Genomic DNA, 25694 nt, shown 5'->3' with positions numbered 1-25694 from the left:
TTTTGCAGAGCTGAGAATAAAGGCCGAATCTCTAAAATGTGTATTCATGGGGGCGCCACGGGGGCGCAGTCTGCTGAGCGTCTGACTCTTGATTTCGGCTCAGGTCACGATCTCAGGGTTGTGAGATCGAGCCCGGAGAAAAGCTCTGCGCTGTATGCGCCGTTTGCTTCTCCCTCGCCCTCTGCCCCTCCCCCACGCTCGCTCGCTCGCTCTCTCTCTCAAGTAAGTTTAAAAAACCTTTTAAATGTGTATTCGGGCTCCCTGCTCAGCGGGAAGCCTGCTTCTCCCTCCCCCACTCCCCCTGCTTGTGTTCCCTCTCTGGCTGTGTCTCCCTCGGTCAAATAAATAAAATCTTTAAAAAAATAAAAAATAAAATGTGTATTCAAGGCCCTCTGTGAAATCTCCCCAGCTGCCTAGGAGCTTTTGCTAATGCTTCGCCCAATTCCTGAATGTACACAACCTGCAAATGAAAAAGCTAAAGGAAATAAAAGAGATTAGGTGAAACTGGGAGGTCTGGGAGAATGAGAATCCAAGTTTTAAAGTAAAAACAGGGACGTTTTCACACAGACGCTTTAGCATAAAACCTCCAGGACGTCAGGAAAGACACTTGGCGCAAGACAGTAGCAAATACTACACTTCCCGGCCCACACTTTTTAGAGAAAAAAGTCGCTGGGACCAGCAGAAAACACAGCCGGGATCGCTGCCCGCTGTGGACGCAGCCAGCGGACGGCCAGGCGGGGCGGGGCCGGGGGACCCTGAGGACGGTGCCCGAGAAAACACGGGCGGGGGGCAGGCAGAGCGGTTTGATTTGCCGTCGGCTCCTACTTGACACGAGGCACAGGCTTGCAGAGGGCGCCTGGTGGCTCCAGACACGGAGCCAACGGGTGCCCAGGGCTCCACGACGACTTCTCCGCCCCTGCGCAGACACAGAAAAGACCGCCTCCCCGTGAAAACAGTCACAACTCGCTCGTGCTGTTTCCACTTACAGACGCCGAAGGGCGTACTGTCGTGAACAGACGGCGGCAAACGGCATACTGTCGTAAACAGACAGCGGCAGACGGTATACAGTCGTAAAAAGACGGCGCCATGGCTGCTGTTAGCGTGCTGCTGATTTCAGTGACAATATTGCTTGTTTCACTAAAGCCTGCTTGAAATTCTTCCGTTTAAAAGCAAAACCACCCTCATCCATGGAGGAGTTTGCTCTTTGTATGTTACAACCAATGGTTTTTAACCACCCTCCAGAAAAGAAAAGAAAAAAGCCCTCTCTAATTTATGTTCCAAAAAATGTCAAGAATGAAATAAAGCATCTAGTCTTTGAGTCCTGAATATCATTAAAGGACAGTTCTCCTGAGATAGAGCTATAAGTGTCCAAGATTTCAATAATCACTTACACTGTTGTAAATGAATCAAACTAAAAGGAAATAAATCAATCAATACGGACAACCTAACAGGTACAAAGTTTGCAGTAGGCCACACAACAGAGCATCAACAGTATACAGATGCTTCCTTCACCAAGTGAAGATAAACATGCGCTGACTGAAAGAAAGTCCTATTAAACACTTTTCTTTTTGCTACGAAGGCTTTACCTGGGACACTCTCTGGAAAGTTCTCTCATGGAACACACACACACAACCTCATACCACCACCACCTGGCCCGAGCTTGTCAGACTGCACTGGACCTTGACCCCAGAGACTGCAGTTGACAGGACCAGGGGTGAACATGGGACCCAATGAGGTTCTCTGGGGAAAGGTGACATTCAGGGCCAGACCATCCATCTAGGACGGGTCACAGGCTTGGGCTCTCTGAGATGGGCTGCTGGCCACATGCCTGTCCACACTCTGCAGAAGGCAAGACCTATAGAGAAAGCAAGTAAGTGTCCCAAGAGCCGCTTGGAGCATGAGGGTGACCCCATTTCTGGTCCCAGGCCCCTGGCATCCCTGCCGCCCTTTGAGATGAGGGTGTTGTTCCGGGACACAGCCTCGGTACTTGGGCTTACTTGAAGTGGGTTTCTAGGACTTGCAACCAAAGTGTCTTCACCAACACAATGGTCCTTTCACTTCCCTTAGTGACAATGAGGAGTCTGGGGTGAATACGGGAGACTAGGCATCATGAGTAACAGGGATGTTAAAGGAGACGGCTGAATCAAGCTCCAAATTATTCATTCTTTGCCTTTGGTCAATCTCCAGAGCCCTGAAACAGTTTTTTTTTTTTTTTTTAAAACCAATTTTTCAGTTTTATACTTATTTTCTTGTGAAGACTCACAACCTCTTTGTTCTACTATAGTTGAAAGTCCCACCACAATAGACTTTTGTAATTTTTTTTCTCTTTGCCTTCTTTTCGATTAGTTTATTTTTTTAAAAATTTTTTTAGAGATTTTATTTTTTTCAACAGAGAGAGAGAGAGAGGGAACACAAGCAGGGGGAGTGGGAGAGGGAGAAGCAGGCTTCCCGCCGAGCAGGGAGCCCGATGTGGGACTTGATCCCAGGACCCTGGGATCATGACCTGAGCCGAAGGCAGACGCGTCACGACTGAGCCACCCAGGCGCCCTCGATTAGTTTTTTAAACATTTGCCCCCCCCCCCCCAATTAGCTGGGAAGCTACACGCTCTATTTCCGCTTGTCCAATGGCTACCTTAGACACTTGGTCATGCACTACTTGTCGGAGGCTACATCAGTGTTTGTTCTCCCATGAACAAATGATTGCATAACTCTTTACTCTCATTCACTCCTGTACTGCTGTGTATTTTTAAATTCTAGCTTAAAAAAGGAGACCTCACTTGACATTCTTAGGATTTTATTATATAGTCACTGTTTGATGTATTTACCATATTCTTTGCTCTTTATTACTTCTTGCATCTCAAACCCTCCTTCTGGGATTGTTTTCCCTCTGCCTGAAGAATATCCCTTCATTCTGACACGAGTGTCTACATGGTCTTCAACTTCCACGTTTTCCCAGTTTTATGAAGATGGAACTGAAGTACAACATGGTTGTAGTTCCAGGAGTGTGATGAGTGATCTGATGTCTGTATGTATTGTGAATGATGACAATACGTCTAGTTAACATCCTGTGATGAAAACTTTTACGATCTACTACTCTCTTACCAAGTTTCAAATAACAATACTGCCAACTACAGTTGCCATGCTGTGCACTGCACCCCAGGACGTACCTACCTCACTCAAATCCGTACCTTCCGACCCCTCCACTCACTTCCCCTGCCCCCCCGCCCCCGCCATCTCTGGCAACACCAATCTGCTCTCTGCATTGATGAGTTTGATTTTCTGTCTTTTTCGATTCCATGTGAGATCATATGTTATTGGTCTTTCTCTGACTTATTTCACTTAGCATAATGCCCTCAAGGTTCATCTGTGGTATCAAAAATGGCAAGATTTCATTCTCTTTAGGGCTCAATAATATCCCATTTTGTTTTGTTTTGTTTTTTTAAAGATTTTATTTATTTATTTGACAGAGAGAGAGATAGCGAGAGAGGGAACACAAGCAGGGGGAGCGGGAGAGGGAGAAGCAGGCTTCCTGCTGAGCAAAGAGCCTGATGCGGGGCTCGATCCCAGGACCCTGGGATCATGGCCTGAGCCGAAGGCAGACGCTTAACGACTGAGCCACCCAGGCGCCCCAATAATATCCCATTTTGTGTGTGGACATGTGTGGACCACATTTTCTTTATCCATTCATCTGTCAACAGAAACTTGGTGGTTTCCATCTTGACTATTGTGGATAAAGTTACAATGAACATGGGTGTGTAGACATTACTTCACTTTTATTTTTGAAGGAGGTTTTTGCTGAGTTTAGCAGGTTTGATTACATCTTCTCAACATTGAAGTTAACAGTTGATTGGTTTCTGGTTTCCACTGCTCCTGTTCAAAGTCAGGTGGCTACTTTGAAGGTGCTCCAATTCATTTCCCCTCTGGCTGCTCTAAAGATTTTCTTCTTGTCTTTGGTAGCTGCAGTTTCACTGCCATGTATTCAGGTGTGAATTTCCTTGTTTTTTGTTCCTGCTTGGATGTGATGTGGTTTCTTGAGACCGAATCTTAAAAAGTGCATGGAATGTGTATTAAGAATGTATGAGAATATATGAGTGTAATGCACGTGTAGCAGAGTCTGGCCGGCACCCCAGGAGCTGCTGGTACCCCTCTGCACAATCACATACCTACCACGCCTTCCTCTGAAGGCAACAACTACCTTGACTTTTATGGAAATAACTTCCTTGTTTTCTTTACAGTTTTCCACTTAAGTGTGCAACCCTAAACTCTGTACTTCAGCTTTGCCCAGTTTTAAACCCAGTGTGGACAGATTCATAAAACATATTGCTTCCACTGTGGCTTCTATTGCCCAGGATTTTATGTGTGAGATTCCTCCATTATGTTGTATACAGGTTCATGTTGTTTGTTCTTTTCAATTCTCAATGGTACTCTGTGACATGAATATATCATTTTTTCCATTCTACTGTTAAAGAACATTTGGGCTATTACAAATAATGCTGCTGTGTCATTCTAGTGCATGTTTCTTCTTTTTAAAATAATTTTATTTATTAGAGAGAGGGAGAGAGAAAGCGCGTGCTCGTGTGTGCACACGCGTGGGGGGAGGGGCAGAGGGAGTAGCAGGACTCCTGCTGGGTGCGGAGCCTGACCACACGGGGCTGGATCCTACAACCCTGAGACCGTGACCTGAGCCAAAAGCAGACGCGTCACCGACGGAGCCACCCAGGTGCCCCGAGTGCATGTTTCTTGATATATGTGTGTGCATGTTTCTTTTGGATACTTACTTAGGGGTGTGTGGGTCTTCAAATTTATGGACAATGTAAAAATGTCTATACCAATTTATGGACAAACAGCACTGTATGAGGAACCTGCTGCCCCATACCCCAAAAGTCTACACTGTCAGTATTTTTACTATTAATCATTCCGGTAGGTATGTAGTGGTATCTTGGTGATTTAAAATACATTTTCCCTTGGTGCGCCTGGGTGGCTCAGTCAGTGAAGTGTCCGACCCTTGGTTTCCCCTCAGGTCATGATATCTGGATCTGGAAATCCAGCCCCATGTGGGGCTCCGCACTCAGCGGGGAGTCTGATTCCCCTCCGCCATCCCTCTCCCGGCCTTCTTCCTCTGCCCCTCCCCCCACTCGCGCTTGCACACTCTCTCTCTGAAATGAATAAAGCTTAAAAAAATTTTTTCCTTTACTTTACCAATGAAGTTGAACACTTACATGTGTTTAATTGGCCATTTGAATTTTGATTTCTGTGAAGAGTCTGTTCAAACTGCTTGCCTATTATTTTACTGGGTTTCTTTCCCTATTGATTCCTGAAGTTCTTTCCATATATTGCCTGGGATATACCAAATGCTCAATAAAATGTATCTGCCATGCACACTGTGTATGACTGCTTTTACCATTCCGTGTTCTCATACCAACAAAAACGAATCTACTTTGTTATTTTTAAGGCATTGTATAGATGTACAATAAGTCATAATGTAACCAATCTTCTGATAATCTTTAGGGTTATTTGTAGTTTTTCACTATGTTATATACTACAATGAATATTCTTGTAAGATAGTTTTGTACATTTGTGCAAAAATTTTTGTTAGAATCTTAGCAGAATGGCTTAAGATTTAGAAAAGACAGATGAAATGACCTATATAAAGACTTTATTTTAAATTTCTATCAATAATGTGTGAAAGTGATTATTTTGGAGTTTTAAAATTCTCCTCTTCTGGAGGCTCCTGGCTGGTTCAGTCAGTAAATATGCAACTCTTGATCTCGGGGTTGTAGGTTTAAGCCCTGTGTTGGGTGTAGAGATTACTTAAAAAACTAAAATCTGGGCACCTGGGTGGCTCAGTCGTTAAGTGTCTGCCTTCGGCTCAGGTCATGATCCAGGGATCCTGGGATCGAGCCCCGCATCGGGCTCCCTGCTCAGTGGGAAGCCTGCTTCTCCTTCTCCCACTCCCCCTACTTATATTCCTTCCCTCCCTTTGTCTCTCTCTGTCAAATAAATAAATAAAATCTTACCAAAAAAAAAAAAAATCTTACAAAAAAAAATTCTCTTCTTCTAGTTCCTGTACTTCCTGTGAACATTGCCCAAAGGAAGGCCTGGTTGTATATCACAGTCTATGACCTCCTTCAGTCTGGTAGCTTCAGTGCCATCCATCCACATGCTGCAGGATCTTGAATATCAAGCCTGGTGTATCTTTTGCTCTGCAGAACGGATTACATTACCTTTCTCGGCAACCTGTGTTTATCCCAGGAAATGGCCTTCCCACCATTCTGTTCATATCAGAAACCTGGGCTTCATATATTTGATTCCTCCCCCTTCCCTTTCTCTACACCCAGCTAACTCTTAAGTCTTGTGGATTTTACCTAATTATCTAATTATCTCTTGAGCTCCCCCATCCTCGCTCTTGAATCACTGCAGTAGTCTTTTAAATATGCTCTGCCTCTAGATGTGGCCCTTCCTTTCACGAATTCAGAAGGCATGCTATGCAGTTCTCTTTCTGAAATGCAGCCTTTGGGTAAAGCCCCAAACCTTCAACGTCAGGACCAAAGTCTCTGGGGATCTAGCTGCTTCTCTCCTGCATGCAAGCCCGCAGACCTCATGATCGCCTTCATTTGCCACAACCTGCAGGTTTCACTGCAGACCCTTCTCCCTCATCTTACCCCTCTGTATTCAAACGCTTAAATAACTTTTGAGTTTCAGTTTACGTGTGACTGCGGTTGTATTTAATAAATACTTGCATCTGTTAGGCTTGAGATGACCCCAGACATTCAAACAGACATGTCAAGAAAGCAGCTGGAGATTAGCAGCACACAGGTGATCACACTCCGTTGGAGAGAAATTATAGCTAGAGAAGGTTCCAGGCCTGAAGTCAGGAGGCGGAGGAACCATCCGAGATTAAGAAGGAAGACAGGGGAGCAGGGTTGGAAAGACCGAGAGGACTAAGAGTTGGAAGGAGAGAGGGAGGGCCAGGTGTTGCCTGCTGCTGACCCTGCTCTGACAACTCCACACAGGTATCTCCTGCCTGTTTCCATGACGCACCAACCTCCTGCCAAAATGGAGGATCCCAACCCTTAGCAGAGAGGACTCTCATCAACTCTAAGTAAGAACTACGTCACACAGGCCTTTATTGTTGGGAGATTTCAGCACCGAGCTCAAGACACATTCAGTAAAAACTTAATGACTTAATCGTCAACACACATATGTGTAAGTCCTCAAGGAATTCACATACCACTTGGGGAAGACAGACAGAAACTACTCTTTATAATATGAAGCAGGGTAACCAGGTGCCAGGGAACAAGTGTACCCCTGGGGAGAGCTGCTTGGAAAAGGGGGTGCCTCCATGAGGGAGCAGGGAAAGTGGAGGCTCAAGCTCGTGAAAGAGGGATCCTTGTTTGCTCTTAGTGTTATTTACCCCACTGTAGCAGGACAGACACGGGACGGAGGTGACATCTGAAATATTTACCGCACCACGAGGGGACGGAGGTGACACCCAAACCCTTCACTGGCAGAAAGATGCAGGGTAAAGATGAGCATTGTGTTTAAATTTTTTTTTTTTTTAAATTTGACAGAGAGAGAGACAGCGAGAGGGGGAGAGAGGGAACACAAGCAGGGGGAGTGGGAGAGGGAGAAGCAGGCTTCCCACCGAGCAGGGAGCCCGACGCGGGGTTCGATCCCAGGACTCTGGGATCATGACCAGAGCCGAAGGCAGACGCTAAACGATTGAGCCACCCGGGTGCCCCGAGCATTGTGTTTAAAATACTATTATGTATGCATTACTTGCCTCAACACTTATGGATGATTTTAGTCTTTATATTTTCTAGCAATATCTAAATTTTCTATTCCGCTATAATTTAGGGGGTGGTTAGTCTTGTTCTTTTTAAAATCAGAGTTTCATTTGGGCAAAATGAAAATAACTTAATTCAAAAGCAACATCCTTGCACATATACAATAAGTCAGTAATTTCCAGAACACTAGTCTTATAAAAATCCCATAAATGCTTAACAACAGTTTGAAGACTGTATTCGTGTATCTGGCAGAATTAAAATTACGCTTTCTCCTTAAGAATGGAAATACAGCATAATAAATGAGGTGAACATGAATTTTTTCCTACTCCTGGACACTGAAAGATTCAACTGGAAATGAAAACATGACATCACCCACCAGTAATGAGGAAAAAATGAGGCCGTGCACAAACACACTATGTTCTGATTTATTAAACCTCAAGTGAGCTTCACTTTATCCCCCATGAGTGATGGGCTACACTGGTTGCCAAAGCCTTCATTTTTACTAAATATCTTTGTAAATATTGTGGTTGCTCTGGTCTGTGGCCACCTCCCTCAGACAGTGTATCAGTGGAAAAGAATCCCCATTCCCAGCAAATGTTAAAACTGCCATATGTGTAATCTTACAAACCTCATGCTAAGCATGGGTTTCAGGGTCTGCAGGAGAAAATTCCAGGAAAAGGCCAGTTCTGGAGGCTGTGGCTGCTCTTCCTAAAGCAGGAAGGCCACGTCCAGAGCACCAGAGGGAAGCACGTGAGCAGTGGACAAGAACCTGCCCCTGAGGAGGGTGTGACCCACCGACCCTCGCTGGGCGCAGCTCCCCACACTGACCCTGAACGTTGGCGGCGACTGTCATCCCATCTGCTTTCTGGGCACGGGCGCTCTGGTTTGCACCCCCAGGCAGCTGCCTCCTGTGGCCTGATGGGCGTGTGGAGCCAGAACAGGGAGAAGGGCTGTTCCTGCCCACGTGGGGCACACTGTGATGCTAGCCTAGGTCTGCAGGGCGGGAGCACGCAGGGGCCAGGGGACCAGGGGCTCTGGCTTGACAGTGGTGGAAAAAGAGACCAGACCAGCTCAGAGTCATAGGTCCCCCATTCTCAGCGACTAGTCAGGCAAACTATTTATCTCCAGGAAGCTCTAGTTTCCCCAGTTAGCCTCAGCCTTCCTCCTTTGTGGAATGGAGGGTAGAAGGGTGTCATCGCGTTGGAGGGTTTATTGAGATGGCACATGCAGCGCACCCAGGAGAACCAGGCATGGCGAAGAGGCCCTCGATGCCGGTCCCTGCAGGCCAGGATCCCATTCTGCCAGGGGACATACTGGACATGCCTGCCGTAGGTTATTTTAAAACTCGACAAAACGATGTAAGTGCCAAATGAGATGCATTACATTTTTAGCACTGTAGCGCACTTTAGTACACTTTTATGGCAAAAATGACTTACTGTAGTTTTTAAGAATGGAAATTAAACTATATATGCCAGATATATATATCTGGTTTTTTTACACAAAATTTCTTCTGAAACTGTTGTCTTGATCTCTTGTGAGAACATTACAAGTGTTAAAACAGGTTGGTTTGGACATGCAAAACAATATCCTGGCTTTAGGGACATGATATAAATGCACATCTCCAACCAAGCCTAAACTTTAATTTAAACAGCTATAAAAAGCAGAAATTGAACTAAATTTTAAAACCTCTCCAACCAGTAGAACCAGTGGTTAGGTCAATCTTGCATCTCTGCATTTCCACGAATTATCTACAATAAAGAGTACAGGAGGAATAACAAGTTTGGGGGTGACGAGTACATGGTGCTCTTCCGAACATGCTCATGCAGTGCCTGGGAGCCATCCAGGCCAAGTTGGCCTCATCTCCAGAGTAAAGTACATTTAGAAACATATGGTGTCACAGACGAGGTCATTTTGGGGAAGTGTGCTGCATCACAATGAAACCACCACACCGAGTCCTTACCATGTTCCTACAGATTTCTCTACCCAGAATGTCTTCTTCCTTGAACTATACTTTCCAATCTTAGTCCCAAACTTAGTCCTGGACGAGAGGGGGGTCTCTGAAACAAGGGGCCTCCTCCTCGAGATCACGCATGGGGCACTGACACCCAGAGCTCCTGCCCAACTGGCTTTGTTTCCAGGGTCCACGCAAGCCCCTTCCCTGGCTCAGTTGCCCTGAGGACACCCTGCAATGCTGTGTGAGTGACCCTGGCCCAAAGGGTTTGCCTGTATGGGCTGGGTGTTCACATAAGAAGGCCACAGCTTGGGGCAGCACACAACATGGGGTAGAAGGGAATCGTGGTGGACCAGTCCCCACTGCTTCCTGCCACCATGTTACCATGTTCTCGTGGATGCAAATTCTGAGTTCAGGATTCTGTGATCCCAGCTTTCTGGGTCATCAGAGAGGATACTTGAGAGGCGAGGAGAATGGAGCCCAACATAATTTATTTTACTGCCCACAAGCTCGATGTGTAACTTTGCACATTTGGAATACTGCACGTGAACCTTCATCTGAACCCGTCTCGATCCCTTCATCCTTTCCAGTCTCCCAGACTGAATGTTCCTGCAGCAAAACAGGGAATGTCACTCCTGATGCTTTACTCAGTTCTCAAAACAAGGAACTGGACTTCATCAGATTACGTCCTCCCATCAAGATGTCAGCACCTGGCATCCTCAAGTGGACCATTTGCTGGAGTTTGTCTCCACATCCAGATGTAATGCAGAGGAGCGCATCCACACCTTCTCACCTGACACATTCAGCACGGAGATTCAGGGTCTGGGCCCAGGATCCCGACCTAGAACCCCCCTGGCAGTCCACATGGACCATTCTACTAAGCCCACACCTGATCGCTCTCTCAGGGAGTGAAGGGAGTCCCCAAGAAGGGGGGACCTCCAAGGTCCTGTAGCCTGACACACCACCTCCAAGACACAGAATCACTTGAAACGAAATGGTCAAGCCTGTGTCTCAGAGACCCCTCTTCAGCATTCCCAACAGAATGTCTTTCCAGTTGGTGGACTCGTAATCTCACCAGGCAGCTCAGGGCACCCGTGTGGTTATGAGAAAGAGTTTTTGTTTGTTCGTTTACTCCACAAAGCCCAAATCAGCCCGTCTGTACCTTTGTCCACTGATCCTGGCTCTGGTCTCTGGCGTGCAATCTCTCCGCTCCGTTTCCCAGTCCCTGCAGACAACTGGCTGAAGGGAGGTGACCCCACGCCTGGCAGGGCCACTTCTCTCCTACGACAAGGAGCTGAACGTGACGAGTTGCACCGAAAATCATGACCAAACCATCCTAATTACTGCAGCTTCTTATCATAAGAGCTGAAATGCAGGACAGAAAAGTCCTCTGCCTTGTTCTGCATCAAGAATGGCTTGGCTATTCTTTCGTCCTTGTATTTCCATATACATTTTACAATTTGTCAAGTTCCACCAAAAAAAAGGGAGGGGGGTAAACTATGAGGACTCTGGTTAAAACTGCATCAACTCCAATCAGTTTAAGTAGAAATGGTATCTTGCAATCCTGAATGTTCCATTCCCCAAAGCCAGTATCTGCCCTCCCCGTACTGCTGCTGTAATTTCCTTCAACATTTTCTCTGAAGAGAGCTTGCTCATCATTGCTTAGATTTACCCCTAAATACTTGTTATATTTTTAATATATTTGATATTTGATATTTAAAGCACATCTTCCCTTTCTCTAACTGTAGAAAGACACAACTGATTTTTTTTTTTTAAAGATTTTATTTATTTATTCGAGAGAGAGAGAGAGAGAGAGAGAGAGAGAGAGAGAGAGAGCGGGAGAGGGAACACAAGCAGGGGGAGTGGGAGAGGGAGAAGCAGGCCTCCCAGAGAGCAGGGAGCCCGATGCAGGGCTCGATCCCAGGACCCTGGGATCATGACCTGAGCCGAAGGCAGACGCTTAACGACTGAGCCACCCAGGCGCCCTGAGACAACTGATTTTTATATATTATGTATCTGGAAAACACGTTATATGATTTAATTATTTTTCTAAGTTATTTTTTATTTTGTACATATATACCATACCATCTGGGACTAATAGAATTTTTCCTTCTATTATTTAATTTGTTCTTTGTATTTTTTTCCCTTCTTCTTTTTCTTGCTTTCCTCCACTGGCCAGGACCATCATGGGCCTCCTTGTCTTGTTCCCAGAAAGGGGAAAATTTCAGTATTTCACCACTGAGTATTTTCTAAATAACAACTTTACTGAGAGATAATTTACATACCATAAAAGTCACCCTTTTAAAGTATATAATTCAGTGGTTTCTAGTACATTCATAGTGGGGAGCCATACCCACTGCCTATTTCTGACACATTGCAGTAACCCCATAAAGAAACCCCAGAGACTGCTCATCCATTCCCTCCCTCTGTGCATTTGCCTGTTCAGGGCATTTCACATGCGGTATGTCCTCTCATGAATGGCTTCTTGCGCTGAGCACCGTGTCTTTGAGGCTTGTCCACGTGGTAGCAATATCAATGCTTTATTCCTTTTTATTACCGAATGATATTCCACTGTGTGGTTAGACCACATTTATCCATTCATCAGCGAATGGGGCATTTGGGTTGTTTCCACATGTTGGCTGTTATGAACAGCTTAGCAATTAAATTCAAAATTCATGGATAAATTCTCATGTGGATACATATTTCGTCTTCCTGGGTGCATAGCTATGGGTGGAAGTATGTTGTTTCGTAGATAACTGTCAGACTAAGGAATTTCTTCCATTTCTACTATGCAAAAGCCTTCTTTCTTTCTTCTTTAAATACTAACATGATCGTATAATTCTTTTTTGGGGGGGGGGGTTATCCTTAAATCAACCGGTATCTCTTGAATAAGCCCAATGTAGTCATGGTGTATTATCCTATTTATGTATTGCTGGATTTGGTTTGTTAATATTTTAGTTTTGTGAATCTATGTTCATTAGTGAGACTGATCGATAATTTTCCTTTCTTGTAATATCCTTGTCAGGCTGTTGTATGGTTACACTAGCCTTAAAACATTGTTTGATAAAATCTGTTGATGAATAATATAGGTGTGTGGTATTCTTTGTGGGGAGGTGTGAAATTATGAATGACTCCCTCAATAGTTACAGACAATTCATATTTTCTATTTCTCTTTCTGACAGTTTCATTAAAATGTATTTTCTAGGAATTGTCATATTGTCTAACTTTCCTGGCAGAAAGCTGTCGATAATATCCTCTTAGTGTTCTTTTACTTGCTCTCAGAATCTACAGGGATGGCGTTTTTGAGTCCTCACGCTGGTGACCTGCACTCTCCTCCTCTTTGTTCCTTCATCAGTCTTGCTGCTGATTTTATTAGGTCTGCTTAAAAACAAAACAAAACAAAACAAAACAAAACCCCAGGGACACCTGGGTCACCCGGTCTGTTAAGTGTCTGCCTTCGGCTCAGGTCATGAGGTCCTGGGATCGAGTCCCTCATCGGGCTCCCTGTTCAGCGGGGAGTCTGCTTCTCCCTCTGCCTGCCGCTCCCCTGCTTGTGCTCTCTCTCTCTGGAAAATAAATATACAAAACCTTAAAAAAAAAATTAAAAAAACTAAACCCCCAGCTGTGGCGCTGTGGACGTTGTTTCCTATTTCACTGACAGTTCTGCCCCCTGACATTTCTGGCAGACTCCCCCAGGGCAGGAAGCTACCCAGGGGCTCCAATTTTTTTTTTTTTTAACCACACTGGTGATTTTAAATTTTTATAGTGATCAGGCTTTTTCAGTCTTTGATGGTAAGGTTGGTAGAACCACCCAACCTGCCAGTATTTGAAACAGAAAACTGATTTTTAACTGTGTACTTTTAAAATTTATGCCATGTGTATGTATTTGTTTTTTTTTTTTTTTTTAAAGATTTTATTTATTTATTTGAGACAGAGAGAATGAGAGAGACAGAGAGCACATGAGAGGGGGGAGGGTCAGAGGGAGAAGCAGACTCCCTGCCGAGCAGGGAGCCCGATGCGGGACTCGATCCCGGGACTCCAGGATCATGACCTGAGCCGAAGGCAGTCGCTTAACCAACTGAGCCACCCAGGCGCCCCGCCATGTGTATGTATTTGTATTAAAGATTCCAGAATATGAAAATCATTTAAACAATGAAGTGGCAGCGAACTGGGCATCCTCTATATTTAGTAAGGCTTAGTTCACATCACAGAATCTTCATGGAGACGCACGCCACAGCTCAGGAACGGGGACAGTCTACACCACGGCACATTCACACACTAGCACTCCACTTACATGTGAACATTCCTTAGAGAGAGAAAGTCAGGAACAGCAAATGAAGCAGCTATCACACTTTGCTGTGAATTAGCTGAAGTCGTCTGCGGCACAGGAAGGCAGACAACAGACCCCAGGAGGTAACACCTATTTCTGAGAGCGACCTCTGTAAAATTTCCAAAATTTAGCTTTATTGAGGTGCCATCTACCAAGTTGTCATATGGAAAACAACCACACCCTTTTTTTTTTTTTTTTTAAGATTTTATTTATTTATTTGACAGAGAGATAGAGCCAGAGAGCACAAGTGGAAAGAATGGCAGAGGGAGAGGGAGAAGCAGGCTCCCCACTTGAGCAGGGAGCCCGATGCGGGGCTCGATCCCAGGACCCCGGGATCATGACCTGAGCCGAAGGCAGACGCTTAACCATCTGAGCCACCCAGGCGCCCCAACCACACCCTTCTAAGAAAAACCAACTCCTCGGTACTCTTGAGCACAGGAGTAAAAATACGGCAAAGGTGACGTTACTCCAATACGTGTTCCGGAGGCTGAACCTGTGCTGGCCGCCCTTGTGGCCTGGGCGCGGAGGGACCCGCTCACATCCCGCGGGGACCCACACCACACTGCAGCGCCGCCATCAGGGCCAACTTTCAGGACGCAGTTACGGCTGCAGTAATAAAGGGGAGGGGACCTCGAATACCAGCATTTTCCACGTACTATGTGGTTAAAATAGTTTCTGCAGAAGGATTCATGTAACAGTCCATTAAGCCACAAAATGTTAGAGCAGAGACCTCAGAAACCAGAGTCCTGGTCTCTGAGCACCGTCAGTCTCGGCATCACGGGACGGCTGCTTGTCCTCTACACGGCTGCTTCAAGTCACCTCTTTTTCTGATTGCTTACATTCTTTTAGAAAGTCTTTTTCTGATCTGGTTATAAGCTCAAAATGTTATAAAAACATAGATTACATAGTAAAGTCCCTGCATCACTCAGAGATAAACATTATTAAGAGTCTGATATTTATTCCTTGTTTATTCCTTCCTGTTTGTTCTCCAGGAAGGTGCTACTCTACACATTCATGAGAGGAAGGTAAGATAACATCACATGCACTGTTCTGACTTTCCTTTCTTCCTCTTGGGATATTGTGGAAAATTTGCAAGCCTGTAGAGCAACTATCTGTCTCTCTACATAGCTTTAGGCAGCCCACTGTCCCTGCTCCTTGATGTTACAATGTTGCAGAGTGCCTCCCTGGAGGCACAGACTTGCAGAGAAAGACTCTGGATGCATGTCTCCCTAGCAGTCAAATGCCGGGACAGCAAAGAGCTATTGCTAAGCTGTCCTCAAAGAGTATAAAGGTTTCTGTTTGTCCCAAACACTGTGTCCAACGCAGCATAACATTTTTTCCCTCCCCAAACAGTGTATGTATTTCAAATCAGGCCACTTTTTTAAAAGAGAAATTTCAGATTCACAGCAAAATACAGAGGGAAGTACAGAGGTTTTTCCATATATTCTCAGTCCACCCCTCATACATAACCTCACCTATTACCAACACCCCCGCTAGAGTGGTGTGTCTGTTACTATCGAAAAACTGTACCAACACATAATAACCACCCAAGCCCTTACATTAGAGTTTACACTTGGTATTATATATTCTATGGTTCCGGACAAATGTGTAATGACATGGATCCACCGTTAGGGTATCATGCTGGATAGTTTCACTGCCTTAACCATTCTCTGTGTGTTCTGTTGATTCAGCCCTCCCTCCAACCTGACCCTGGCAACCACTGATCTTTCACTCTTCTCCACAGCTGTGCCTTTACCAGAAGGTAATATAGTTGGAATCGTAAAGTATGTAGCCTTTTCAAACTGACTTCTTTCACTAGTAATGTGCATTTAAGTTTCCTCCATGTCTTTTCATGGCTTGGTAGAGCATTTCCTTTAAGCACTGAATAATATTCCCTTGTGTGGATGGACTGCAGGTTATTTATCCATCACCTACTGAACAGCATCTTGGTTGCTTCCAAGTTTTGGCAGGTATGAATAAAGCTGCTGTAAACATCTGTGTGCAGGTATTCGTGCGGACTTAAGTTTTCAACTTATTTGGGCAAATATCAAGGAGCATGGCTGCTGGAGCACGGTATGTTTAGTTTTCTAAGAAACCATCAGACTGTTTTCCAAAGTGGCTGCACCATTTTGCATTCCCACCAGCAAGGAATGAGAGTTCCTATTGCTCCACATCCTTGCTCGCATACGGTATTGTCTGTGTTTTAGATTTTTGCCATTCTACTAAGCGTGTAGTGGTACACATTGTTGTTTAATCTCCAAAGTCCTTTTCTTTCCTTATTGTGTAAGTATTTTTAGAGGGGGAGGTGAGGGTCCTATCTCTAATGTGAGAATTGTCCCAAATGTTTGGTGATCCTGAGCTATCTGCTCAGTACTAAGAGTATAGGGTTAAAATACTGACCAAAAGCTTTGAACATGTGCGTGGGGATGGTCAACCTTGTGCTTATACTGGATTGTATTAGTAGTGAGTCTGGATTCTGAACATGGTGGGGAACTTCCCTGTTCCACCAGCCACCCAAGCCAAGTGGATGAGAACGCAGGTTCAATTTGGGGGCAGATGCCTAACACTTAGAACAAATGATGGAGACATCAGGAGGACTGGGGTCATCTGAGCTGCTACTCTTTATTTTTTTTAAGATTTTATTTATTTGAGAGAGAGAGAGAGAGAGAGAGAGAGAGAGAGCACAAGCAGGGGAGGGGCAGAGGGAGAGGGAGAAGCAGACTCCCCACTGAGCAGGGAGCCTGACGCAGGACTGGATCCCAGGACCCTGGGATCATGACTCGAGAGGAAGGCAGACGCTTCACAGACTGAGCCACCCAGGCGCCCCCTGACTTGCTACTCTTAAGTGCAGTCTCCAGCAAACCTCACTGTTGGCAGCATTTACAACTTCTAAACCTGGAACACCCACATGTCTTTGGACTGTGGTGCTGTCTGTCAGAGTCTATGTGCCTTTAATGTTTAAGGAATTTCTCAAAATTTCTTTCTTCTAATAGTACTAATTATTTTGCAGTACAGTGTTACAAAAAAAAAAGCCCAAACAACAACAAAAACCCCCAACAAATATAGTTTCTGTTATTTTCGGAATTGGGGTGGCCCACATGCTTAGTCAATCACCTTGATTTGATCTACCCAGGTCATTTTAAGATTTTGGAATAACAAAAATGTAGCTCCTGTCAGAAAATTTGGACACCTGAAGTAGAATAATAAGAATCTTAAAGATAGCTATTATATAATTACCCAGTCTATGACGGCATTTTACATACGATATTCATTTTATTTGCACAAAAATTTGAAAGATAGGTATTATCATCCCAATTGTACAGAGGAATAAACTTTAATCAGACACAACACTAACTCATCCAAGGTCCCCATAAACAGCGGTGGAACTCTGCTCTCTGACCTCTTCATTTGTAAATTAAAAAAAACACACACACACACACAAAACCCCCCAAAAAACCCCCAAAACCCCCCACAACTGAGGCCAAAGTAGACAACCAATTCGCCAGAGTAACCATAATCAGAAGGCTCTAAGCTCCTATGCACATTTTCTTGTTATTGCTTCAAGGTTGGAAGTTACATAATTTCAGTAACATTAATATGTAACAGCTCTTTGCTTTGTTATGCTTTGTTAACAACACTGCAGGACTGGGGGGAGTAGGCAGAGAGACAAGCCAGATAACCCCACTACAGGCATCCCAGGAATGCACAGTCCTCAACGTGGCTACAAGGGTGTCTCTGGGCTCTGGTAAATCTCAAGTGGTACCATGTCAGCTGGTGTGAACTTTAAGATTTTTTTTTTAATGCAAACAGTCTACGGAAACCACACATTTCTTAATCAGCCTCTACTTTTGAGCTTCCAGCCCCCGCCTTCCTGGCCTCCAGACTAATGCCTTCCCCTGCCTTTGCTTTCTGCTTCTCCTGCGATTTAGAAAAAATATTTCCCTTGGTAACCATCTTCCCTGGTTACTCTCTTGGCTGTTCTGCACGAAGATCTGAAAGGCATTTGTCCCCAAGGGAAGCAGTTATTTTAGATTTTACTAAGAAGTCAGTTAACATTTCTCAACAATCCTCTTTCTTTGTTTTAAAGAAAGCTCTGGTTCTGTTTCATTTTCAGCTGGAGACTTAAATGACACCAAGCAAAGCCTACTTAGTTTAGAATTTCAGGTAAAAAAGTTTTTAATTTTAAGTTTCTACTAAAGCATGTGGAATGGTTTTAATATTTGGGTGTTTTATGTTGCAAATGTGTTTAACACTTGAGGAAATTAGCTCTTACTAATAGATTTTTTAAAGTTTAAAGTGTGCATTATGCTGCTTACTTGTTTTTTTTCAGGATGAATACTTCCCAAGTATTTTGAACTTTTACGGAATTAGGATTAAATATATTCTTATATGTTTAAATAGAATTACATGCTCAATAGAATTATAAGTTGGTTTGAAAATTACATTCTCTATTTTTAAGACCTAAAAGAACATGAAATATTAATTAAAAATATTTTTCATTTTTAAGCCTGTTGAGTGAAGTTAAAAGGGACAACTGACATTTCATGGCTTTGTGTAGAAGTTTAAAATTCTCAATTTAATGTTTTAAAAACTTACTTAAGACAGTTGATGAAAAACTTTAAATGGGAAAAAACAGTAAGTTAACCAAGACTTAGATGGTATTTAATGTTGGGATAAAACAGGAAGTGCTAGAAAGAAAAATTTACTTGATAAAAATAACATCTACTGTGATTAGAGGATCATAAAATTTTACCTCTAGAAATATATTTACTCAATTGCAGAGTTGCTCATTAAAGTAAATATTAAACGTAATGCAAAGTTCTACATACCACTGAAAATAACAAAGGCCTAGCATCAACTATAAAGTTAGTATTTAAGAGGCCATTTTGTAAAAATCATTTAAACATTTCAATGAGACTGCTTAGATTCCGACTTTGTTAACATTAAGATAGCTCTGTAAATTTATTTTTGACATGTATATTTATTTTTCTGGATAAGTAAAGGTGAGCCAATTTTGGGGGGGGAAAGAAAAAGCCTAAGGGAGATCTTCCAGGGTGTCGCTGGGGGAGGTCGAGCTCAGGCGAGGCCCTGGGACCACGGCCGTCTAAGATCCCATCCAGGGTGGGGCCCTATCCAGGGCTGGGCTCCTCATAACTCTCACCCATTTCAGGATGGGGAGTCTGCACAGATGGCCGTCAATGCAAGACAATTTCCGAGAACTCACTGCACGGCAAGCGCAGCCGAGACACTCTCCATCAGAGCCCACATCCCCACCACTCGGCACATGCTGCTCCCACCCTGGCTTGCGGCCCAACTTTTCACACTGCTTCCTCTGCTGCCACTGCAGCTCCTTGCCAACCCATCTGCTCACTTTCTGAATCGACTTTTATAACGTCAACTGCCTGTCAGCTGAGGGATTTGCTCCTCTCATACCCTTTGCATGTTAGTTCTACTAAAACTCAAGTAGGTGACATAGATTTATTCTAATGTAGTTCCATTTCAATGACCTCCAGCAGAGGTTTTTGAAGAGACAGTAATTAATGGGCATATATACTGAACAAAAGCTTGCATGCTGAGGTTAGCGGACAAGGACAACACCTCAGAGCTTGGTCCATGTGTAACCGGCCTGGGGAGGAGGACACTGGATGATGACGTTAAAAAGAACTAGTGACATTCGAGAGGACACACTGAGCTGACAGTGCACCCTCTCCTCTCACCACACCCTACAAGTAACAGAAGATCTCTTGCAAACAAAGACCCAGGGAATGCACAGTTGCACTAGGAGCTAAGAAAGGGAGGGGCTCCTGGCCAGACAGACCCCTGGAGGAGCCCCTCAGCAACCCGGAAGCAGACTGAAAAAGAGACTGAGTAAAGGAGAGCTTGTATGGAAAAGCAGGTCGTCGTTAGGTTAAAAGATCCCAAGGATAAATTAAAAAACCAAAAACCAAAACAAAACAAAATGAAAACAAGCCTACACATTATAGTAAAACTTCTGAATATTAAAGATGAGTTGAAAATATGAAAACAACTTCCACAGAAAGAGGGAACAAAAGATTTCTTACACATGAGATGAGAATCACATTTAAGTTAGACTTCTCATCAGTAACACCAGCGAATGGACAACAGCTAAGGTTTGGAGGAAAACAATTTTGAAATCATTATTCTATTTCCAACTAAACAATGATATTTTCTGATGTAAGATTTCAAAAATTTTAAAATCCAAAACATTCTTTTAGAGAAAGAGGATATATTTTATCAGGAAATAAAAGTAATCTGAGGGAACTCCTGGTTCTGATAATGCAGACTAAGCACTCCAGAGCAGTAGCTGCTGAGAATGATTAGAGGAAAAGAGCAAGCCTAATAATTGGGATAGAATTGAAACCAAATAGGTTTTGAGCAGCTTTTCTTCTGAAGGCGTCTAGAAGGAGGGTCCAGAAGAGGCAGAAGAGAATTTCTTTGTAGCTTTAAAACAGCCTCAGGAGGCAAGAGAGAAATAAAACTCTAGGAACTGGGGCGCCTGGGTGGGCTGAGCATCTGACTCTTGTTTTCGGCTCAGGTCCTCATCTCAGGGCTGTGGGATCCAGCCCTGCATCATGCTCTGCACTCAGCAGGGAGTCTGTTTGAGATTCTCTCTCTCCTTCTGCTCTTCTCCACGCCCCCTGCACTCCCATGCACACTCTCTCTCTCAAATAAATAAGTGAAATCTTTAAAAACAAACAACATGAAACAAAATAACCCATCTAGGAACAGGGCCATGCCAGCAGCAGGGTGAAGGGAGGGTGATGTGGTGACGTCCCCAGGCTTTGGTTTGCGGCCCAGTGTAATTAGTAATTAGGTACAGTGAGGCTCAGCTTCAGATCACTCTGTCTGTAACTGGTAGTGCTTAATCTCATGCCCAAAGCAGATGTAAATCCTTCTGAGATAAAGAATATATCACCCAAGGCTTCAAAGTATTTTCCTAATTTTCATTATACAACATCTGGTCCTCAATCAAAAGCCATCGGGCATATGAAGAAACAAAACAACACAGCTACAACCCCAGGGAAATAACAGACAATAGAAATAGAGTCCAGAAAATGGGAGTCTTCAGATACAGACTTTAAGAAAAATGTGATTAACATGTTCAAAAAGTAAAAGACAAGACTGAAACTTTCAGTAGAGAATCAGAAACAATGAGAAGAACTCACTGAAAACTCAAAAACTAAAACCCACACGATAACAGAATCAAGAGAGTCAATGGACGGATTTGCTGCTGGAGAGACAGTGAATTGGGATAGAGAATGACCAGGATAATTCATGGAGTGACAGGGGTGAAGACAACGGGAGAGGGCAGACACAGTGAGAAGGCCATCACCCCTGCACGTGCGGCCCTGAACAGAAACAGGACAGAAGTGGGAAAGTATTAGGTGGAGGGATAAGGGCTGATAAGTCTCCAAATTCAATGAACATGAGGCCACAGACTGAAGAAATGCTATAAGTCCCAAAGAGGATAAAAACAAGAAAATCCTATCTCTGTACAATAGAGCAAAACAGCTGGAAACCAAAGCCAAAAAGACAACATCTCAAAAGCAGCCAAAAAAAAAAAAGAAAAAGTTACTTTTAAAGGGAAATAATCAGGTTGGCAGATGACTATTCAATCAAAACTAAGGAAACAAGATGTTGGAATGAAATCTTCAAAATGATGAAACAAAAAACGTGTCAACCTACAATTCCATGTCTAGCAAATACATTCAAAAGACATAATACATAAATCTTTTCAGATACACACACACAAAAAGATCTAGTCACCAGTAATCCTACATTAAAGCAATTACTAAAAAGTGTTGTTCAGTCAGAAAGAACATAACCCTGACCCTGACAGAAGACTGACACTGTGGGACAGAATGAGGAGACACGAAAGGATAAATGATTAGGTGATTCGAAAGCACTGGTTCTCAGGTGGGGCAGGATGATCCCCTCCCTCCCCCAGGATACATCTGGTAATGTGTGAAGACATTTTTGCTTCTCATAGTCGAGGGGAAGGTGCTGGTTGCATCTACGGAGTAGAGGCCAGGGATCCTAATAAATATGCAAAGGCCAGCCCCCACCCCAAAAAAGAATGATCTAACCCAAATGTTAATAGTGCTAAGGTTGAGAGAGCCTGACTTAAATGAACAGTCATCACCATCCCCTTCTGAGGACGTAACATATATAAAGAATTAATATGATGGACACAGCATTTGATAAGACTTGATAAGATGTATGCGGTAATCTCTACAAAGAGAACATTAAAAAGTATAAATTAGTAACAGAACAATAAAAACTCAGTAATCAATTTTAAAACCAATTTGAATTTTAAAAAGCAAGCAAGAATGAAAAAAAAAAGAAACAACAAACCAACAGAGAACAGGCAGGAGAAGTAGAAAGCAAACAGTCAGAAAATAGATCTAAACCTAAACATATCAAGTATTGCATTAAATATAAATAGACTAAATGTTCCAATTAAAAGACAAAGATTGTCAGATTGCATTAAAAAACTCCATATGCTAATATAAAGTATACTGAAAATATAATACTATAGTAAGGTTGACAGTAAAATGATAAAAAATTGTATCAAGCAGCTGTGTACCAAAAGAAAGCATATGTATTACCAAAGTAGGTCTTATGACCAAAAAGCACTACTAGAGATATAAAAAGTACCTAATGATAAAAGCACAAGATATAACAATTCTAGATTTGAGTATACCCATAACATGGTCTCAAAATGTATTAATAAACATGACCAAACGACTTACAAATATTAAACTACATCCAAGAATAAACCCAAGGGATGATAGAGTTCAAAAACAAAGGAGACTCTATTATTATTTTAAACTGAAAATTAAAACTGAGAACACAACAGTGAAAAACTGGCAAAGAATTTAAATATCCATCACTAAATTGTTTGTTAAATAACTTATGAAAACAGAGTGGACAAACCAGATGGATTTATGTATATTGACGCGTACGTCCACGATTTATTAGTAAGTGAAAGGAAACTAGGTAGTAGCATAAGATACATTGGACAATTCTGTTTGTTTCAATGTGTATGTTCGTATCTGTAGAGAGGGATCGCAAAAAATGGACTAGACTGGAGGGTGGAAGACTAGGGCCGTGGCCATATTCCGTCTTTTAAACCACGTGCATCTGCTTACTTACTGCCTGGGGCCACCTTGGGCTATAACGTCAAAGCTGAGTGGTTTCAACAGCGACTGTTGGCCCTCAAAGCCTAAAATATTTACCTTTTGAACCTTAAAGAAAAAGTGTGCCTACCCTTGTACCAAACTATGAGTTATGGTTAAGGCAACACATCTTTTCTGCCTTATAAACATATGCATCATTTTGAGTTTTTAAAACACATGTCCTACTTTTACAAATTTAAACATCTTAAGAAACCACTGATAAAGACTGTAAACTCTGGAGAGAGAAAACTGTATGAACATGGCTTGTATCTTTATTTTTTAATTTAGTTTTATTTTTTTTAAGTTTATTTATTTAAGTAATCTCTACCCCAACATGGGGTTTGAACTCATGATCCCAAGATCAAGAATCGTGTATTTTTCCAAATGAGCTAGCCAGGTGCCCCACGGCTTGTATCTTTAAATCTCTTCTGGGCTTTCCTATGGACAACAAACTGGAGCCCACCCTAAGGAAGACCTTGCTGACGGAGCTGCCTGAGCACCAAAGATAGAGAGTCCGTCAGTACTGGGAAGGAGGAGACTTCACGGACTCGCTGCAAGTCTGAGCGGTACACAGTGGAGCACCATTATAAATGACCGCGGTTGCTAAGAAACAAAGCTTCACCTGAGCACAACAGAATACAAACTTGAAGTAGGATCATCCATCAAGGAACACTCAGTTCTGGCCACAAGAAACAAAGCAAAAGAAAACAGCATCTAAGAGTTAAGAGAAAACCTTGGGAAAGAGATCACCGTATGGAAATGGTTTGTTCATAAGTTATCACTAAAAGGCGCCACCTAGTTATACATTAGATTTTGCCTGTAAGCAGTGTGCAACTATCTATTAAAAACCTCTGTATCTGTTCCTCTAAACCAGGGCTTCTCCATCTAGACACTTCTGACGTGGTGGGCCCGCCGGTCCCTTGTCGCGGTGGGCGGTCGTGGGCTCTGTAAGACATCCAGCAGCATCCAGTCCCCCACACGCATGGGGAGTCAGCAGCGCCCCTCCCAACGGTAACTAGTGAAGAGAGTCCAGACACTGCCAAGCGTCCCTGGGGGCAAAGCCGTCTCTGGCTGAGATGCACGGTTTTCAGTGGTGGGCTGGCAAACTTGGCCTCAAAGGATTTTTTAGCTTTTGCAGGCCATATGTTAGCATTTGTTGAAACCACCCAACCACACCCTTTAGTGGAAAAGCCACCAAAAGTAGTGCACAGATAAATGAGCGTGGCTGCTCAATAAAGCTTCATGTATGAATATTGAGATTTTAACTTCATATGTTATGAATTCTTCTTCTTCTTTTAAATCTTAAAACCATTTAAAAACATAAAAGCCACTTTGGCTTGTAGGCTGTATTTAAAAACAAGCAGCAGGTGACTCCGTGTGGCCTCCAGTCTCCAATTTCCTGACCACTGATCTAACCTGTCAACCCCAGAGCCTGGTCCCCAAGGTCCCCCGTGATAGGACTCCACCTCGAGGAAAGTGTGAGACCGTACAACCCACTAAGATGTTCACGCTAGTGGGGATTTTGTTCATTCTGTGACTTAGATGTGTGATTCCATATAGCCACCATCTTACCCTGACATCAAGGTGGTAGCCCAATCCAAATACAGTGGTGAGGACATCTGAAAATTAAAGTGCACTTATTTATTTTTTATTTTTTTAAAGATTTTATTTATTTATTTGAGAGAGAGAATGAGAGAGAGAGCATGAGAGGGAGGAGGGTCAGAGGGAGAAGCAGACTCCCTGCCGAGCAGGGAGCCCGATGCGGGACTCGATCCCGGGACTCCAGGATCATGACCTGAGCCGAAGGCAGTCGCTTAACCGACTGAGCCACCCAGGCGCCCCCTAAAGTGCACTTATTTAAAGTGAGCCTCTAAAACCATAACGACAATCAAGAAAATGAATATATCCATCATCCCCAAAAGCTCCCCCATGACCCTTGGTAATCTCCTACGCATGCCGGACTGCCAAACCCCTGTCCCTGCCTTGAGGCAACCACTGATACGCTTTCCCTACAGAAGTTTGCGTTTTCTACAAATGGAATCGTGTGTATATCCTTTTGTGTAAGACTTCTTTATTCAACATAAGTATTTTGAGATTTAACCACTGTTGTTGCTACGTGGTGTTCCACTGTCTGGATATATTACAATTTGTTTATCCACTAACATGCTGCTAGACATTTGGACGTCTCCACTTTTTGTCTAACAAAGCAAGCTGCCACGAACATGCACATGTAAGTCTGTGTGTGGACATATGTTTTCATTTCTCTTGGGTGAATATCTAGCAGCAGAATGGCTGGGTAAATGGTAGGTGGATACCAAACTTCTGAAGAAACTGCCAAACCATTTTCCAGTGTTCATGTGGTTTTGCATTACCAACAGCATTTTATGAGAACTCTAGTCACTCTACATACTTGTCACCACTTGCCA

General features: G+C 43.4%; 2 protein-coding genes across 3 annotated transcripts in view; one reads left to right on the top strand and one right to left on the bottom strand.

Moving 5' to 3' along the window:
- LOC110584356 (centromere protein P) overlaps positions 1-25694 on the bottom strand; it is a 241534-nt gene that overhangs the window by 22128 nt on the left and 193712 nt on the right. The window lies entirely within an intron of this gene.
- The window catches only part of ECM2 (extracellular matrix protein 2), a 33510-nt gene continuing 25987 nt past the window's right edge, over positions 18172-25694 (top strand). For both annotated transcript variants that reach the window (XM_021694443.2, XM_021694442.2), the window contains exon 1: positions 18172-18232. The gene's annotated coding sequence lies outside the window, so the exon portion shown is untranslated. The remainder of the gene's footprint in view (positions 18233-25694) is intronic.

This window comes from Neomonachus schauinslandi, chromosome 13, assembly GCF_002201575.2.
Source record: "Neomonachus schauinslandi chromosome 13, ASM220157v2, whole genome shotgun sequence".
Lineage (NCBI taxonomy): Eukaryota > Metazoa > Chordata > Mammalia > Carnivora > Phocidae > Neomonachus > Neomonachus schauinslandi.
Note: the sequence above shows the minus strand (reverse complement) of the source record. Positions and strands in the feature narration are given on the sequence as shown.